The sequence below is a fragment of the Hemitrygon akajei genome, chromosome 7 (assembly GCF_048418815.1).
Source record: "Hemitrygon akajei chromosome 7, sHemAka1.3, whole genome shotgun sequence".
In the NCBI taxonomy this organism is placed as follows: domain Eukaryota; kingdom Metazoa; phylum Chordata; class Chondrichthyes; order Myliobatiformes; family Dasyatidae; genus Hemitrygon; species Hemitrygon akajei.
The window spans coordinates 113,990,623-114,003,508 of NC_133130.1; positions in this window are offsets into that span (position 1 = coordinate 113,990,623).

Consider the following 12,886-nt stretch of genomic DNA (forward strand, 5'->3'; position numbering starts at 1 on the left):
AATAAGCTCAAGGGGTGGTGCATAGTAGCCAGGTTTGGCAGGAACCTGTTATAGTAATTGACAAATGCTGAAAAGGAACACAAGCAGGGCGTGTCCTTTGGCCTTGGGGCATCCACCATTGCTTGAATTTTCTCAGCACACTTGTGTAATCCTTGTGTATCAATAGTGTGTGCAGGAGCAATGTATTTGTTCTCTATCTGCTTTGTATCTGTGCTATGCATTTATTATGGTAACTATTCACATTAGTGGGGATGTGGTAAAAGCAAAGGGAGTTCTTCCTTATTTTGTGGCAGTTTGAAGCTTGAGACTGGCAGGGGTCGTATCTTTTGCTGACCTCTGAATAATGCTCAATTTTGATCAATTACAAATGTGCTATTTGCTAGTAAAGGTTTGAATAAAGGGTTTGATGTTTGGAGCAATCATTGGAGCTGTGGGTGCGTCATTCAAGTATAACAACCCCTGCAGTCACAGGCAAAGGGCAATCGTTCTGTTTTGATATTGGATTAGTTTTGCCACTACGTTTGTGTCAGGAAAAGATTTTGACAGTTATACCAAATGAACATCAGCTTTCGGATGTGTCTGAGAAATTAGAAGCACCGCAGCCTGGGGCAGCTTGTGGCAATTACCAACTTCCTGTTGATTCACACTGTGGGTTTCTGGATTTGAAACACAGTTTTGAAAGGTCACCCTTTGCTGTGTGCTGCTGGTGGACCGGAAAGCTGTACAGTGCTGTTGCACAAAGTGTTCAACCCTTGGTTCTGGTGAAAAGCTGAAGAATTAAATTGCTTCCATTATTAAAAGCTGGAAATTGAACTGCTGCTGTTTAGTCTGGTTGGTGCACTGGGAGCTGTGACTGTGAAGCCAAAACTAAAAGATAAATTAAACAAACATGCGATGCTGAAGATCAGTTCCTGGGGAAAATGAAAATATTTACAAAGACAAGGAACAGGCTGTGACTATGTATAAAGTTGAAGACAGCATGTCGAATGTGCATGCAAAATTTTCTGCAGCCATTAGCAGAGCACACACCCTGCTTCTGAAACAACACTGGTACACTTTAAAATGAAGGCTGATTTAACTGAGTTATACACAATACAACAGATACTGGGGGATAATCACACCTTAGTGAACAGACAGAACAGCTTCAAAGAGACCAAGCTGAAAACATGGAACAGTTTTGAAGAGACAAACTCGATGGCAAAGTGGATGTATTTAAGGAACAAATGTGTATGAGTCATGATTTAGAACCCCAAGGGGCAGTTCACTCTCAGCCTGCACCAAGGGGTACTCTGAATCTTTGCCATGTCCAGTAACACAAGGTGCTTCTGAGAACATTGGTTTTCAGTATGAAGACACTCGTGTTTCAGATAATAAAGGTCTAAATGCCACGCTTGAGGCCATGAGAACACAAAAGGAAATAACAAGCATAGTGATACAACAATGGATTGCATCTCTGCTGAAAAGAGAGATTCAAATCTTCAATAGCGATCCATTGCAGTATCATTCATTTATGAGGGCTTTCAAGAATAACATTGAAGGCAAGACTGATACTTATGGCGACTGTCTTTATTTCCCTGCAGAACTTGTCAAACGTTGCCAGCGGGCTGGCCAACAGCAAAGGTCTTTAAAGGCCCAAGCTTTACTACAGGAACATTTAGATGTTAAGCACAAAATTGCTGCAGCCTACATGAAAAAGGCTGTTTCTTAACCACATATCAAAAATTAGGAAATGCAAAAGCTCTTCAAGACTACATACATTTTGTACAGTTCTCTCTGTCATAATAAGTGTTGGTATCATAATAATACCAACACTTCTGTCCTGCAATAAGTGACCTGGACCTTTGGCATCACAAAAGTATCCACTCCAGTGAGGAAGACTACTTGGCATTCCCATTGATAAGTTCACCACTGTCATTCGGTGCGGGGGACAGTGGGAGGTGGTCAGAGTGATTAGAAAATCTCAGAGCAGTCATGTAATATCATATGCTCTTTGTAGCACTGTGGCAAGTGATCAGAACTTGTAATAATACTAATGGAGAGAGACAACCTGAGCCAAGTCACAGACTGAAGACAGAAAGAAATGTCCTATTTGAATACTGACAGAAAAGTAGTCAGACAATATGATGGTCAGTATGGATGTCTGAGCCCAGCTGGAAAATGAGGAATTGTTTCTCCATTGCATTGAAGCTCGCTGTGATGTCAGATCTCAGCATACAAATTGAAATTATCTCATCTGAAATGCTGTCCTTCACCCTTTGATGTATTTTGTAAGTCTTTTTACAGGTTAGAAATGGCAAAGAGTTTGTGTATGGGAATCTCAAGGGATTCTCTCACTCAGCTGAACCACTGACACATCAGTGTTCACTATGAGGGAGAGAGGCCTTTGAACTGCTCTGTGTGTGGGAAGAGAGTCTGTCACTCAGCTGACCCGCAGATATACCAGTGAGTTCACCTTGGGGAGAGGTCATTCACCTGTTCTGTGTGTAGGAGGGGATCTATTCTGTCATCCAGCCTGAAGATACATCAGCAAGTTCACACCACAGGGAGAGGGTTCACCTGTTCTGACTGAGCGAAATGATTCATTCTGTCATCCAAGCTGACGATACATCAAAAAATTCAAACCAGTGAGAGGCCATTCACCTGCTCTGTGTCTGAGAGTAGCTTCACTCACTCAGCCAACCCACAAACAAACCAGTGAGTTCACAAGGGAAAGAGACTTTTTGACTGTGAGAAGACATTCACTCAGTCATCTGATCTGTTGACACATGAACGAATTCACACTGGGGAGAGGCCGTACATCTGCTCAGGCAGAGGGAAGGGTTTCTCTTGCTCAACTCAGCTGAAGGTACATCAGCGATTTCACACTGGGAAGAGACCGTTCACCTGCTCTGACTGTGTGAAGGGATTCTCTTGGTCATCCAACCTTGTGAAGTACTGCTGAGTTTACACTGGGGAGAAAGTTTAAATAAGCTTCTTTCTGGATGTTTAACCATCACAGTCACTGAATCCAGATGCAAGTTCAAAAGTGACTGTTGGTGTTGAACTCTGCAATTATTACTGCTGCTCATCACACCCAGTTCTGCACCCTGGTCACTGGGCATGGGAGGAGTTTCTTCTGCTGATGTTCACCTTTAATGGGACCGGAGCTTAATATTCTGGATCTGTGACTAATAAATCAGCTCTATTTTAATCACAAACAAGAGAAAATCTGTAGATGCTGGAAATCTGAGCAAAACACACACAAAATGCAGGAGGAACTCAGCAGACCAGGCAGCACTTAGGAAGAGAGTACAGTCAACGTTTTGGGTCAAAACCCTTTGGCAGGATGGGGGAAAAAAAGTTGAGGAGTAGTTTTGTCTACTCCTCAGCCTTTTTTCTCCAGTTCTGTTGAAGGGTTTTGGCCCAAAACATCGACTGTACTTTTTTTCCCATAGGTGCTGTCTGGCCTGCTGAGTTCCTCCAGCATTTTGTGTGCATTTCTCTGTTCTATTTTAAACTCTCTCAGGTGCCTAGTGCATCTACAACACATTCAGTGTAGAACAGGGAGTCAACTCAAGCCAGCTGGTCCCTGCCAGTGTGCCTGTTCCACAACAATCCTTTCAAATTCACCCCTACCGTTCACCTCTCACGCTCTCTGTGGTGATGGGTTCCAAACAGTCACCAGTCTGTGGGTGCAGAGGTTGCCCTTGAATTTCCTGCATGACTTTCTGCAGACTGACGAAGAAGATGAGCTGACTACTGTCATGTCTGACTTGTTCTTCATCCCTCAAATCTCTGGGCTGAGGAAGAATGACATCGGTCGTTAACCTCCTTATTCCCTGATCGTTTCAACATTATGAGTCATTGCTGTGCTTCTAAAAGGCTGTGTGTCACACATCTGGGTTGTTAGAATACACCACTGTCTTCTAAAATCTGAAAGCAGAATGAGGAACCATTATTTGTATGTTGAATGGAGCAGGGTCAGAGAGCAGAGAGTCAGCTCAGGGCAGAGTCTGAGGCTCTGGACAGTAGTAGGGGTAAGAGCATATGATGAGGAGCATGGAAACAGAGAGGGGGCAGCAGGGCTACAAATGGTGAGTGGCAACATTTGGAAGCTGATTGACAAAGAAAAAAAGATTGCCTTTTTCTGTTGACTCAAAGAATGCCCTTTGATGTTGAGTGCATTGCTTGTGGGAGCATGCTCTGTTAAACTGGCCAATCAGTTGTCATAAAAACATTGACTGGATTGGTGCCATTTTGCAGAGGGGAGGCCATACATGTAAACACATTGAATGGCACTGTTCTTACCCAGAAATCTCTGAGCTTCAGAATGTCCTATCATTGCGAATTGAGTGCGCAGGGACCAAGTCTGTTGGATCCAGCAGTTGAACTTTAATTGCTATTTACTTTGCAATTTTCTTGTATTTTAAGTAACTTCTGCATACATAATAGTTTAATATGCTTCTAGTGGCTGTACAAAGTATAAGTCTGGAAGTTTCTTTGTACTTTATTAAGTGAGAAAGTGTTGTCTCATTGGCTGATATTTACTGCAGTATTGATGAAGTGCTTTCCAACGGGATTACTATTATCTATAGATTTGAATGTTTTTTTCTATCTTTGGGTATAAAAGTAGCTGTTGTGCGAGGCTGTTTCACTTTCTTCCTCAAGTATTAAACCCCTGCCACTGTTCTGTTCCATTTCTATCAACTTTGTATAAAATGATCATGAAGTAACAAGATTTCTGCTTTGTTCCTGACTTCCAAAGGATCCTCAGATTTAAACACCAAAATGAATTGGCAAAGTCGGCAGGATTTAGAGCTCAGAACAATCCAAGACAGAGAGACTTTTAGCATGCAGTAAAAGGGGTAAGAACTTCCTTTTATGCTCCAAGTTCTCTGAGAAAAAAATAGTTCTGGCTTTTTCATCATTGGATGCAAATCAGAACAGAGGACTGTCTTGCCATTTTCAAAAACAGATTTGTAAAATCTGGTAGAGCCATGTGGCAAACTGGTAGAGCGCTAATTAAATATCCAAGTAATTGGAGCGTCAAAAATTTAATTCATACAAGCAGTTGAGCATAAAAAATAATAAATTTGTGCAAGCCATTGAGTTTGTGGGAAAACTGAAATACATGGATCGGAGAATGGGGAAAATACATGACTTCAAGATGGTGGCGCGACGCAGTGCACAGCGGCCACTTTGGAATGAATATCTGTAATCTGTCGAGTAGGGAGCCGTGTACAATCCTCATTCGATGGAGACGGATGTGAGAGGCACGGAGGAACATCTGGTTAAACTTTTGAAATGCCTGTTTCACTGCCGCTGCTACTGTGCGATCGGAAAAATCTCCGGGAGGAAGGCCCCGAATCCTCGGCTTTGCCTGTTGCTTGGCGGCCGATGCTGGGGTCGAAGCGCTCGGCAGAGATGGTGCTCGGTGCTCGGTGCTCGGTGTCGGAGGGCTGGTCGGAGGCTCGAAGTCTTCGGACGGACTCAGAGTTGGCTGTCATCGGTGCTCCCAAAGTGCTGCATCGGCAAGCTGCAGCGCTGGAGGTTCATGGCAGGAAGAGTTTTTCTTCTTTCTACCGTCTGCGTGAGATGATGGGCTGTCGGGACTTTGAGACTCTCTTTTAAACTGTGCCATGGACTGCTCTTTATCAGATTACGGTATTGCTTTGCACTGTTGAAACTATGTGTTATAATTATGTAGTCTTTGTCAGTTAGTCTTTATCAATTATGGTATTGTCTGCACTGTTAAAACTATATGTTAACTATAACTATATGTAACTATGTGGTTTTGTGTATGTCTTGTAGCTTTAGGTTTGTCTGATGGGTTTGTAGTTCCTTTCCAGGGAATGCGCTAAGATGGTAGCGCGATATTGATACGCAGCAGCCTCTTCGGACTCTGGATTGGGGATTACCAAACGTAATGTGGTTTTTCTTGTGTGGTCTGTTTTGTGCTTTTTTGTGATATCATTCTGGAGAACGTTGTCTCATTTTTAACTGCATTGTATTTGTGGTTTATAAATGACAATAAACTGAATCTGAACTTGATCTGCAGGGCAACCTGATAAAATCTGTTACAAAATTAAAATTTTGGGATCACGGTCAAAATAATAAAAAGGATGTATAAATTAAAATTGAATCAAAACAATGGCTAAAGTCATGAAACCTACTTGGAATTCTTAGCTGAAAAAACATATAAATTTGATAAAGTTAATGAAAAAGTCCAGATGAAAAATGCCAAAATGTTAAGTTTATTAAGAATAAGAAGGCATGTTAAGAAACAGAAAATACCTGGTGCTGATTTGGAGATAAGACCGCATGGTCGATTTGATCAAATGTGCGAGTGAGTGAAAGAGTAGAGTCCTTTACTAATCGAAATAAAAGAAAAACTTGTGAAAAAAACTACAAAAACAGCATAATAGAGACTGTAAAAGGTCAAAGAAGAAAGCTTTGCATGAACTAAGTAAAAGAACATGGAGGTAGTTCAATTGAAGTCACACACAGAAAATGCTGGAGAAGCTTGTGTTTGTGTATGTTGCTAAGGATTTCCAGCACCTACAGAGACTCCTGTGTTTTTAATTTAATTGATGTGCATTGTTCTGCGCTTAGAAACAAACAGAAACAATGTAGCCATGACTTCAAGTGGGCAGTCCTGCTAGCGACGTTATTCTTGCAGTCCATCCAGGGAAACACCTATTTCTGAAGTCCCACCTGAAGAATGACAACTCAAGTCAAATAGTCTCCCTATACAGCATTACATCCGAACTCCAGAGAATTACAGCCTGCACGGGACTGACCGAGAGAGTAACACCAGACAATTACAGTCAACATTGGACAATCCAAGGGAGAGACGCCATCTAAACAGAGAATTACAGGATTGACATGGCATAGACTCCACAGCGGACCCTAGTGACTCAAGTGAGAATGACAGTGATGAAAAAATATACAGCACACTTCAAAATATTCACTAAAGCTAAGCATTGCTGCAGATCCAGAACAAAGATGCGTCCTCTTTACTAAACATTCCAGCAATACCGATGTTGACTTTATACCTATGATTGACTGTTTATTAATTTCCATAGATGTTCTCTGACCTGCTGAGTTTCTCCAGTGTGTTGCTTTGGATTTCCAACATCTGCAGAATTTCTTGTGTTTATAAATATACGATCATCAAATCTCCCTCGTCTTATATTAAACTGAATCGTCTGTGGCAATACAATCAGCAAGATATAGGGAATATCATATCTGACCATATTCATGTCTTATTCTGGGATATGCCATATCTAATGATCATGACAAAGTTACTAAAGCTTTTCATTTGTTTTCTTTATAAGCTACCTTTTGCTTGAGTTCAGAACGTACCATTCTAGGAAGGAATAGTTTATGCAATTACACTCTGAATGGGGAAATGATTCTGGAATTTTTATTGATAATCAGAAAAATATTACAGTTCAACAGAGCTCCTATTGAGTGAAATTAAATGGTCTAAGTTCATTGAACAATATACACTTCATGTGTGGAAATGGAGCTGACACTGCTCTTCCACATAATTATTTGGGATCTTATCATTTAGGGTGTGTTTCCCTGCCATGAGACATACACACACCCCTCATCTTTACTTTCTGAGTCTAGAAATAAACAAGGTATTTCAGAAGGAGATCATTTAGCATCAATTTTATTCCCATCTTATGGCTTTGCGTGGAGTATAAGAGAGATTTAAAATCTTGCTGCAGCCTTAGAAAGGCTAAACAATGACACTGCTGCAGCCTTGGGAAAAGTAGCAACAGAAATGGTCGCCAGGTGCAAGATGGTTCTTCAAACTCATGTGGCATTAGACCTCTTAGCAAGTAAGGGGGGTGGAATCAGCACTCAATAGGCAAGGGGGGTTGTGCCTACAAACAGTACTGTGCAAAAGTCATAGGCACACACATATACATGGCTAGAGTTCCTAAGACTTTTGCACAGTACTGTCGTAATTGTATGTGTTGCACTGTACTGCCACAGAAACAAATCTCATGACATATATGAGTGATGATAAACCTGATATAGGTCTCTAATGTGGACTGAGTGGGAAGCAGGCAGGGAGAGGGGAATCATGGTTGGGGAAAGTGAAGGGACAGGGAAGGGAGTGGGAAGTGCCAGAGAGACATTCTGTAATGATCTAATACCAATTGTTTGGAATCAATGGTGTGTCTCAGGTCTGAGTTTGTTTGCATCTGCGCCACCTTCCGCCCCTGGCACTCTGTCTCTGCCACCCCTCCCACAGCGCTCCACTCCTGCCATTCCCAGCACCATTTGCTCCTGCCCATGTTGACAAATACAGTAACGTGCAAAAGCCTTGGGCACCCTAGCTATAGATACTGCATGGGCTTAAGACATTTTCCACAGTACTGTACCTGATGAGTCTGAAGAGATTCTGTAAATAATTTGGCTGATCATATTCATAAAGAAGCAGCTGAAAAAAAATCTGTCAATTTGCACAGTTTATTGCCCTTTGCAAACTGGATGTCCACACTGTTGGTGTTGTAGGATCTCAAAGATTTTCTGATCCCCAGATTCTTTTAGGAGTCCAAGAATAAGTGAAAACTTGTTTCTTCCTTTGTGGTAAACTGTGTATACCTGTCTGGACACTGCCCTCTGCTGACTGCTCCTGTGGCTCCACCCACAGACCCCGGTATAAAGGCAATTGGGGCACTGCTCCTCCCTCAGTCTCCAAGATGTCATGCTCCCTTTTTGCTGCTAATAAAAGCCTATCGTTCACTTCCAGTCTCCGAGAGTTATCGATGGTGCATCATCCTTATTGTTTATTTTAAAGTTTAAACAAAGGAATGATACAGAGCATGTGAAACTAACCAAGGAGCTAAGAAACAAAGGACAAAGATGGCAATTTTGCCACAAGTTGGCACTTTTATACTCCAGATAACACCACATCCCTAGGATAAAAGGATCCAATCAAGACACGCAGTCAGAGCACGTGTGTCATATGCTAATACTTACCCAATGAGAAATGAAAAAGGGTGATGAACCATTATTACTGCTATAATGCTTTTCCACCAGTATTTGGAGACAAAACACCACATATTGTGAAAAATATGAGTTTGTTAAAAATACGAATTGTGCAAAAACTAGGGATTTAGTCTTGCATTAACCCACTAATATCTTATCGAAAGGATCCAAAACAACTGATTCCAGCAGTATGGTCTTTCATTGTTTCTATTATTGAACTTAATGAGTATGCCTGCAAGAAAATGAATCTCAGGGTTGTATATGGTGACATATCTGCAGTTTGATAATAAATTTACTTTAAACGCTGCAGTGATGGTAGGGATTTCTTTGATTGGATTCATTGAAGTCTCGGAAGTTGGGGTGACTCAATATTGCAAGTCATATTATTCATACTAATTTGCCTTTTCATAATTTACATCTTATTTTACTGTTTAAAGTCGATCATTAACAGAATAGTTCAAATTATGTAAGTGTGCTTACTAATTTTCTGCATGACTCTGCAGACTGAAGAAAAAGACAAACTGACTGTAGTTACGTTCTTGTCCAAAATCTCTGGACCGAGGAAAACTGACGTTGATAGTTAACCTCTGAATTCCTTGCTCATTTAAACATTTTGGGTCATTTTTACTGCTTCTATATCTGGCTAGGTCTATCTGTAATAATGGATCAGTTGTAATATAATTTTTATGCTTCTGGCTGTAAAACTGGATCAGGTTTGTATTTATAGTTACATGTGGTGTCTTTTATGAGTTTATATTTTAAAGCAAGATTTTGGTGAATAATGTTTGCCACCTGATTGTGCCTGTGTAAATGATCAGATTGGGTGAAACGGCTGCAGAATCCTGTAATACGTTGCATTGTTTCTAGTTTCTCTTGGCATTTTCTGAATTCTGAATTCTGTCTGAAATATGTTTGTATTTTATGATGAATTTTTGATAATTTTTTTGTGTTTCTAGGAAGAGGTCTCCCACGGAGCCAAACGTTTGACAGTACCTTGTCAACCTCAAGTCTGCTCAAATCATCTTCCATAGCGGGTCATGGTTTTCCATTGGTTAACTTTTTCTTCTCTACTGGTAATTTATTAAAAGTTCAAAGTTCTGTAGACAAGGGTCACCCCAGAGTAACAAACACTATTTGGGCATAGAGAGAATCTGTATTTACTGACGAGTATTTTTATTGGCTTAACTAACAAGCACATGAACTGTCAAAGAATTGAACACGTAATATCTGGGAGAGATAGGAGTCTATGGTGGCCAGGCATTCCTCTTAATCCTGATCTAGTCTCCACATGTCCAACATGGGTTCACTCATACCCGAATCTGTGATGTTTATTCTTCAGAGTTGTCGCTGTCTCGCATTTGGTTTTATGCACATTTCTTACCAGTTCAATCTCATTGGCTTGAGGGAATCTTACTGGCTTGTGTCAACTTCTTATTGGCTTTCATCCAAACCAGCATCCAAATTGCAAACACGAGGAAATCTGCAGATGCTGGAAATTCAAGCAACACTCACAAAATGCTGGTGGAACACAGCAGGCCAGGCAGCATCTATAGGGAGAAGCACTGTCGACGTTTCGGGTCGTCGACGGTGCTTCTCCTTATAGATGCTGCCTGGCCTGCTGTGTTCCACCAACATTTTATGTCCAATTATTGCCCTCTTCCACAAGAGATAAGTGCCAATTTATGCCTCTTTGTTGTAGTACAGTAACCTGCTTGAATCACTCAGGGCAGACACTGACCCCAACATTCACAAACCTGCATGTTACATCATATCAAAGAATACTGCACAAGTAATTTCTTAGTTGGAAATGATCTCTAGTCTGGCAGATTAACTGGAACATCACTGTGTCAACCAAGTTCACAAAATGGAAGATACAGAGCAGCTTCACTCAATATTTCATTTGCCTTATCAGCAGATGTCTTAATTACTTTTGGGTGTTTATTCCATTGATGGATTTTCTCCCTTGCCTCCTCTACAACTTGTGTCCAGTCTGCAGTCAAGTGAGGAATCGGTAGAAACTTATTAACAATGTAGTCCCACAAATATTGATCTGTATCACTACGTTGGATGGTGAGATTCTCCTTTGATAGCATGTCTATTGCTGGCTGAGACAAAGTTGAACCTCCAGTAATCAGATTTAAATTCATGCTCCTACTGGAAACGTTGTGACTTTCCAAAGGACACTGTTTACATCACTTGGTATAACTCATGGCTGCTGTTGCTCTGGAATATGTGTGTCTCACCAATGCAGAAGGTAAAGAAAGACTCATTACTTACAGACAAAATAGAAAATCAACAGTTTTCATAAGTACTTAAACCATAATTCATACAGCAAGTTGCTTCTTGTCATTTCTTCTGGGTTTTGGCCAGAAAGAGGAAAAATCAGTGTACAGGAATGGAGGCAGTCATTTTGTGAGACTGTCCTTCCAGACCAACTGAATGTGAACACAAGGAGTTTCAGCTAAGTCTCTGTGACCATTCTCTGAAAAGTAGCTGTGTATTATGTAAAGTGGCAGGCTTGCTGGAGGAGACTCAGTGTTTGGGTCACCAGGTTTGATCACAATGAAGAGTTGAAAAGAACAATTGCACAGAGCTGAGGGTACAGACCATAAAACAATACTGGATGCAGTCCTGGACCTGAGCCAATAAGAAGGAGAACAAGGTAGGTCAGGTCACCTCAAGCCAACAGGATGAATAAGCAATTCTTGAAGTAATACAAAGTGATTTTTAAAAGTTAGCAGCTTCAATTGCAAAGGAGCAAATCTCTCCAGAGACCAATAATCGCAGATATGGAGGATCCCATGGACATGTGGGGACTGGAGTGGGATCACGAGGAACAGCTGGCCAACATAGACTCCTTTCCTGGGTATTACTTTTTATATTCTTTGATCGCTCATGGAGGGTCAAGGAAACTTTGTAAGTAAGCACATAGGTATTTGGTTGTGTAAATTCATGTGCATTGTAGTTGAGATAATAAAGGTACTTACATAAGAGCATAAGAAATAGGAGCAGAAGTAGGCCATCTGGCCCATCAAGCCTGCTCCGCCATTCAATAAGATCATGGCTGATCTGTCCATGGACTCATCTCCACCTACCTGCCATTTCCCCATAACCCCTAATTCCCCTAGTATGCAAAAATCTACCCAACCTTGTCTTAAATATGTTTACTTGTTGGTAAATACAGATTCTCTTGGTGCCTCTCTGATCATTATTACTAAGGAGTTAATCCTTATAATGTGAGAAACCCAGTGGTCTCGCCATTGATAAATCTATCTCTTTCCCAGTGCCACTCATATCAATATCTTGTGCTGGTGGGTTACCTAAGGATATACAAGTATTCCTATGGTATTTGCCCAATTGCAAACCCTTTTCAAAGAGTAGGTTAAATTATTTCCATTATTTTAGTTGGTATTTGATTTTGGTTTTATCCGACTTGTTTAAACAAGGTAAGTTACCAGCATCATTTAATGAGGCATGTATCATTCTTTTAGTGAAAAAAGGCAAAGGTCCATCAGAGTGTTCTTGTACAGACTGATTTCTTTGCTAAATGTTGATGTTAAAATTTTGGCTAAAGTTTTGGCCTGCAGATTGGATAATTATATACCCTTACTTATTTCTGAAGACCAAACTGGTTTTATTAAAAATAATCTCCTTTTTTAATATTTGGCATCTATTTAATATCTTATACTCACCTTCAGCTGGGATTCCTGAATGTGTCATTTCCCTAGACGTGGAGAAAGTGTTTGATTGTGTGGAGTGGTATTATCTTTTTGCGGTTTTGGAAAAATTTGATTTTGGACAAAATTTTATTATATGAATTAAATTGTTATATTCACACCCCACTGCTTCTGTCTTGACCAACTGTCAGCAATCCCAACCTTTCAACCTTAAACGTGGC